The sequence below is a fragment of the Oenanthe melanoleuca genome, chromosome 15 (genome assembly GCF_029582105.1).
Source record: "Oenanthe melanoleuca isolate GR-GAL-2019-014 chromosome 15, OMel1.0, whole genome shotgun sequence".
NCBI lineage: Eukaryota > Metazoa > Chordata > Aves > Passeriformes > Muscicapidae > Oenanthe > Oenanthe melanoleuca.
This window is the reverse complement of record NC_079349.1, coordinates 8,529,249-8,537,245: the sequence shown is the minus strand read 5'-3', so window position 1 is coordinate 8,537,245 and position 7,997 is coordinate 8,529,249.

The window sequence follows — 7,997 nt, the reverse complement described above, 5'->3', positions numbered from 1 at the left end:
GTGCACTTGGCAGCAGATCGCTTGTCAGTGACTAGAAGCATGAAGCAGGATCAACGTCAGCTTGCTATGCTTCTACTACACACCTATTCGACAGGCATTCTTCTTCTCTATATATCCGTGATGCAGAGAACTCAGTTCTAAGTGTAGTGCAAAGTGAGAAGTACTGTGTGCTGTGCATGCTTTCTCCTTAGCGTTCTGTACACTGCAGTGGTCGTCCCTATGCAGAACTTACAGAGTGCACGGTACGCTTCCAAGGAGCAGTGCATTCTCCTATGATACAGAGAGTTTGACAGAAAAGTGCACACGCCAGGCGTGTTTTGGCAATAGCAATACCTACCAGCACAGTGTTCTGTGTTAGCAGGAGACGACAGTTTACCTCACCTAGAGAGATATCGCCGCAGGATACATAGCGCGAAGAAGGAGGCTGCAGAGCACTGGAGAGTGCACTTGGCAGCAGATCGCTTGTCATTGACTAAAGGCATGAAGCAGGAGAAACTTCTGCTTGCTTTGCTACTACATACCTATTGGTCAAGCAGTCTTCTGTGGTACATATCCGTGATGCAGAGAACTCAGTTCTAAGTGTAGTGCCAAGTGAGAACTACTGTGTGCTGTGCATGCTTTCTCCTTAGCGTTCTGTACACTGCAGTGCTCGTCCCTATGCAGAACTTACAGAGTGCACGGTACGCTTCCAAGGAGCAGGGCATTCTCGTATGGTAAAGAGACTTTGACAGAAATGTGCACAAGCCAGGCGTATTTTGGCAGTAGAAAAACCCACCAGCAGAGTGTTCTGTGTTAGCAGGAGACGACACTTTACCTCTCCTAGAGAGATATCACCGCAGGATACATAGCGCGAAGAAGGAGGCTGCAGAGCACTGGAGAGTGCACTTGGCAGCAGATCGCTTGTCAGTGACTAGAAGCATGAAGGAGGATCAAAGTCAGCTTGCTTTGGTATTCCATACCTATTGGTCAAGCAGTCTTCTGTGGTACATATCCATGATGCAGAGAACTCACTTCTAAGTGTACTGCAAAGTTAAAACTACTGTGTGCTGTGCATGCTTTCTCATTACCGTTTTGTACACTGCAGTGCTCGTCCCTATGCAGAACTTACAGAGTGCACGATACGCTTCCAAGGAGCAGGGCATTCTCGTATGGTCCAGAGAGTTTGACAGAAAAGTGCACACGCCAGGCGTGTTTTGGCAGTAGCAATACCTACCAGCCTACGAACAGAGTGTTCTATGTTAGCAGGAGACGACACTTTACCTCACCTAGCGAGATATCGCCGCAGGATACATAGCGCGAAGAAGGAGGCTGCAGAGCACTGGAGAGTGCACTTGGCAGCAGATCGCTTGTCAGTGACTAGAAGCATGAAGCAGGATCAAAGTCAGCTTGCTTTGCTACTACATACGTATTTTTCAAGCAGTCTTCTGTGGTACATATCCGTGATGCAGCGAACTCAGTTCTAAGTGTAGTGCAAAGTGAGAACTACTGTGTGCTGTGCACGCTTTCTCCTTAGCGTTCTGTACACTGCAGTGCTCGTCCCTATGCAGAACTTACAGAGTGCACGGTACGCCTACAAGGAGCAGGGCATTCTCGTATGGTACAGAGAGTTTGACAGAAAAGTGCACACGCCAGGCGTGTTTTGGCAATAGCAATACCTCCCAGACTGCAAAGTGTTCTATGTTAGCAGGAGACGACATTTTACCTCGCCTAGCGAGATATCGCCGCAGGATACATAGCGCGAAGAAGGAGGCTGCAGAGCACTGGAGAGTGCACTTGGCAGCAGATCGCTTGTCATTGACTAAAGGCATGAAGCAGGAGAAACTTCTGCTTGCTTTGCTACTACATACCAATTGGTCAAGCAGTCTTCTGTGGTACATATCCGTGATGCAGACAACTCAGTTCTAAGTGTAGTGCCAAGTGAGAACTACTGTGTGCTGTGCATGCTTTCTCCTTAGCGTTCTGTACACTGCAGTGCTCGTCCCTATGCACAACTTACAGAGTGCACGGTACGCTTCCAAGGAGCAGGGCATTCTCGTATGGTGCAGAGAGTTTGACAGAAAAGTGCACACGTCAGGCGTGTTTTGGCAATAGCAATACCTACCAGACTGCAAAGTGTTCTATGTTAGCAGGAGACGACATTTTACCTCGCCTAGAGAGATATCGCCGCAGGATACATATTGCGATGAAGGAGGCTGCAGAGTACTGGAGAGTGCACTTCGCAGCAGATCGCTTGTCAGTTACTGAAAGCTTGAAGCAGGATCAACGTCAGCTTGCTTTGCTACTACATACCTATTGGTCAAGCAGTCTTCTGTGGTACATATCTGTGATGCATAGAACTCAATTCTAAGTGTAGTGCAAAGTGAGAACTACTGTGTGCTGTGCATGCTTTCTCCTTAGCGTTCTGTACACTGCAGTGCTCGTCCCTATGCAGAACTTACAAAGTGCACGGTACGCTTCCAAGGAGCAGGGCATTCTCGTATTGTCCAGAGAATTTGACAGAAAAGTGCACACGCCAGACGTATTTTGGCAGTAGCACAACCTACCAGCAGAGTGTTCTGTGTTAGCAGGAGACGACACTATACCTCGCCTAGAGAGATATCGCCGCAGGATACATAGCGCGAAGAAGGAGGCTGCAGAGCACTGGAGAGTGCACTTGGCAGCAGATCGCTTGTCAGTGACTAGAAGCATGAAGGAGGATCAAAGTCAGCTTGCTTTGGTATTCCATACCTATTGGTCAAGCAGTCTTCTGTGGTACATATCCGTGATGCAGAGAACTCAGTTCTAAGTGTAGTGCCAAGTGAGAACTACTGTGTGCTGTGCATGCTTTCTCCTTAGCGTTCTGTACACTGCAGTGCTCGTCCCTATGCACAACTTACAGAGTGCACGGTACGCTTCCAAGGAGCAGGGCATTCTCGTATGGTGCAGAGAGTTTGACAGAAAAGTGCACACGCCAGGCGTGTTTTGGCAATAGCAATACCTACCAGACTGCAAAGTGTTCTATGTTAGCAGGAGACGACATTTTACCTCGCCTAGAGAGATATCGCCGCATGATACATAATGCGATGAAGGAGGCTGCAGAGTACTGGAGAGTGCACTTCGCAGCAGATCGCTTGTCAGTTACTGAAAGCTTGAAGCAGGATCAACGTCAGCTTGCTTTGCTACTACATACCTATTGGTCAAGCAGTCTTCTGTGGTACATATCCGTGATGCAGAGAACTCAGTTCTAAGTGTAGTGCAAAGTGAGAACTACTGTGTGCTGTGCATGCTTTCTCCTTAGCGTTCTGTACACTGCAGTGCTCGTCCCTATGCAGAACTTACAAAGTGCACGGTACGCTTCCAAGGAGCAGGGCATTCTCGTATTGTCCAGAGAATTTGACAGAAAAGTGCACAAGCCAGACGTATTTTGGCAGTAGCAATACCTACCAGCCTACGAACAGAGTGTTCTATGTTAGCAGGAGACGACACTTTACCTCACCTAGCGAGATATCGCCGCAGGATACATAGCGCGAAGAAGGAGGCTGCAGAGCACTGGAGAGTGCACTTGGCAGCAGATCGCTTGTCAGTGACTAGAAGCATGAAGCAGGATCAAAGTCAGCTTGCTTTGCTACTACATACGTATTTTTCAAGCAGTCTTCTGTGGTACATATCCGTGATGCAGAGAACTCAGTTCTAAGTGTAGTGCAAAGTGGGAACTACTGTGTGCTGTGCATGCTTTCTCCTTAGCGTTCTGTACACTGCAGAACTCGTCCCTATGCAGAACTTACAGAGTGCACGTTACGCTTCCAAGGAGCAGTGCATTCTCCTATGGTACAGAGAGTTTGACAGAAAAGTGCACACGCCAGGTGTGTTTTGGCACTAGCAAAACCTACCAGCAGAGTGTTCTGTATTAGGAGGAGACGACACTTTACCTCGCCTAGAGATATCGCCGCAGGATACATAGCGCGAAGAAGGAGGCTGCAGAGCACTGGAGAGTGCACTTCGCAGCAGATCGCTTGTCAGTGACTAGAAGCATGAAGCAGGATCATCGTCAGCTTTCTTTCCTACAAAACACCTATTCTACAAGCATTCTTCTCCTCTACATATCCATGATGCAGAGAACTCAGTTCTAAGTGTAGTGCAAAGTGCGAACTACTGTGTGCTGTGCATGCTTTCTCCTTAGCGTTCTGTACACTGCAGTGCTCGTCCCTATGCAGAACTTACAGAGTGCACGGTACGCCAACAAGGAGCAGGGCATTCTCGTATGGTACAGAGAGTTTCACAGAAATGTGCACAAGCCAGGCGTATTTTGGCAGTAGCAAAATCTACGAGCAGAGTGTTCTGTGTTAGCAGGAGACGACACCTTACCTCGCCTAGAGAGATCTCGCCGCAGGATACATATTGCGAAGAAGGAAGCTGCAGAGCACTGGAGATTTCACTTGGCAGCAGATCGCTTGTCAGTGACTAGAAGCATGAAGCAGGATCAACGTCAGCTTGCGTTGCCACTACATACCTATTGGTCAAGCAGTCTTCTGTGGTACATAGCCGTGATGCAGAGAACTCAGTTCTATGTGTAGTGCAAAGTGAGAACTACTGTGTGCTGTGCATGCTTTCTCCTTAGCGTTCTGTACACTGCAGTGCTCGTCCCTATGCAGAACTTACAAAGTGCACGGTACGCTTCCAAGTAGCAGGGCATTCTCGTATGGTACAGAGAGTTTGACAGAAAAGTGCACACGCCAGACGTATTTTGGCAGTAGCACAACCTACCAGCAGAGTGTTCTATGTGAGCAGGAGACGACACTTTACCTCGCCTAGAGAGATATCGCCGCAGGATACATAGCGTGAACAAGGAAGCTGCAGAGCACTGGAGAGTGCACTTGGCAGCAGATCGCTTGTCATTGACTAGAAGCATGAAGCAGAATCAACGTCAGCTTGCTATGCTTCTACTACACACCTATTCGACAAGCATTCTTCTCCTCTTCATATCCGTGATGCAGAGAACTCAGTTCTAAGTGTAGTGCAAAGTGAGGACTACTGTGTGCTGTGCATGCTTTCTCCTTAGCGTTCTGTACACTGCAGTGGTCGTCCCTATGCAGAACTTACAGAGTGCACGGTACGCTTCCAAGGAGCAGGGCATTCTCGAATGGTACAGAGAGTTTGACAGAAAAGAGCACACGCCAGGCGTGTTTTGCAAGTAGCAAAACCCACCAGCAGAGTGTTCTGTGTTAGCAGGAGACGACACCTTACCTCGCCTAGAGAGATATCGCCGCAGGATACATAGCGCGAAGAAGGAGGCTGCAGAGCACTGGAGAGTGCACTTGGCAGCAGATCGCTTGTCATTGACTAAAGGCATGAAGCAGGAGAAACGTCAGCTTGCTTTGCTACTACATACCTATTGGTCAAGCAGTCTTCTGTGGTACATATCCGTGATGCAGAGAACTCAGTTCTAAGTGTACTGCAAAGTGAGAACTACTGTGTGCTGTGCATGCTTTCTCCTTAGCGTTCTGTACACTGCAGTGCTCGTCCCTATGCCGAATTTACAGAGTGCACGGTACGCTTCCAAGGAGCAGGGCATTCTCGTATGGTACAGAGAGTTTCACAGAAATGTGCACAAGCCAGGCGTATTTTGGCAGTAGCAAAATCTACGAGCAGAGTGTTCTATGTTAGCAGGGGACGACAGTTTACCTCGCCTAGAGAGATATCGCCGCAGGATACATAGCGCGAAGAAGGAAGCTGCAGAGCACTGGAGAGTGCACTTGGCAGCAGATCGCTTGTCAGTGACTAGAAGCATGAAGCAGGATCAAAGTCAGCTTGCGTTGCCACTACATACATATTGGTCAAGCAGTCTTCTGTGGTACATATCCGTGATGCAGAGAACTCAGTTCTAAGTGTAGTGCAAAGTGAGAACTACTGTGTGCTGTGCATGCTTTCTCCTTAGCGTTCTGTACACTGCAGTGGTCGTCCCTATGCAGAATTTACAGAGTGCACGGTACGCTTCCAAGGAGCAGGGCATTCTCGTATGGTAAAGAGACTTTGACAGAAATGTGCACAAGCCAGGCGTATTTTGGCAGTAGAAAAACCCACCAGCAGAGTGTTCTGTGTTAGCAGGAGACGACACTTTACTTCTCCTAGAGAGATATCACCGCAGGATACATAGCGCGAAGAAGGAGGCTGCAGAGCACTGGAGAGTGCACTTGGCAGCAGATCGCTTGTCAGTGACTAGAAGCATGAAGGAGGATCAAAGTCAGCTTGCTTTGGTATTCCATACCTATTGGTCAAGCAGTCTTCTGTGGTACATATCCATGATGCAGAGAACTCACTTCTAAGTGTAGTGCAAAGTGAGAACTACTGTGTGCTGTGCATGCTTTCTCATTACCGTTTTGTACACTGCAGTGCTCGTCCCTATGCAGAACTTACAGAGTGCACGATACGCTTCCAAGAAGCAGGGCATTCTCGTATGGTCCAGAGAGTTTGACAGAAAAGTGCTCACGCCAGGCGTGTTTTGGCAGTAGCAATACCTACCAGGCTACGAACAGAGTGTTCTATGTGAGCAGGAGTCGACACTTTACCTCGCCTAGAGAGATATCGCCGCAGGATACATAGCGCGAAGAAGGAGGCTGCAGAGCACTGGAGAGTGCACTTGGCAGCAGATCGCTTGTCAGTGACTAGAAGCATGAAGCAGGATCAACGTCAGCTTGCTTTGCTCCTACATACCTATTTTTCAAGCAGTCTTCTGTGGTACATATCCGTGATGCAGAGAACTCAGTTCTAAGTGTAGTGCAAAGTGAGAACTACTGTGTGCTGTGCACGCTTTCTCCTTAGCGTTCTGTACACTGCAGTGCTCGTCCCTATGCGAACTTACAGAGTGCACGGTACACCAACAAGGAGCAGGGCATTCTCGTATGGTACAGAGAGTTTGACAGAAAAGTGCACACGCCAGGCGTGTTTTGGCACTAGCAATACCTACCAGCCTACCTGCAGAGTGTTCTATGTTATCAGGAGACGACAGTTTACCTCGCCTAAAGATATAACGCCGCAGGATACATAGCGCGAAGAAGGAGGCTGCAGAGCACTGGAGAGTGCACTTCGCAGCAGATCGCTTGTCAGTGACTAGAAGCATGAAGGAGGATCAAAGTCAGCTTGCTTTGGTATTACATACCTATTGGTCAAGCAGTCTTCTGTGGTACATATCCATGATGCAGAGAACTCAGTTCTAAGTATACTGCAAAGTTAGAACTACTGTGTGCTGTGCATGCTTTCTCATTACCGTTTTGTACACTGCAGTGCTCGTCCCTATGCAGAACTTACAGAGTGCACGATACGCTTCCAAGGAGCAGGGCATTCTCGTATGGTACAGAGAGTTTGACAGAAAAGTGCACACGTCAGGCGTGTTTTGGCAATAGCAATACCTACCAGACTGCAAAGTGATCTGTGTTAGCAGGAGACGACACTTTACCTCGCCTGAAGATATAACGCCGCAGGATACATAGCGCGAAGAAGGAGGCTGCAGAGCACTGGAGAGTGCACTTCGCAGCAGATCGCTTGTCAGTGACTAGAAGCATGAAGCAGGATCAACGTCAGCTTGCTTTGCTACTACATAGCCATTCGCCAAGCAGTCTTCTGTGGTATATAGCCGTGATGCAGAGAACTCAGTTCTAAGTGTAGTGCAAAGTGAGAACTACTGTGTGCTGTGCATGCTTTCTCCTTAGCGTTCTGTACACTGCAGTGCTCGTCCCTATGCCGAATTTACAGAGTGCACGGTACGCTTCAAAGGAGCAGGGCATTCTCGTATGGTCCAGAGAGTTTGACAGAAAAGTGCACACGCCAGGCGTGTTTTGGCACTAGCAAAACCTAGCAGCAGAGTGTTCTGTATTAGGAGGAGACGACACTTTACCTCGCCTAGAGAGATATCGCCGCAGGTACATAGTGCGAAGAAGGAGGCTGCAGAGCACTGGAGAGTGCATTTGTCAGCAGATCGCTGTCAGCTACTAGAAGTAGTGAAGCAGGATAAACATCAGCCT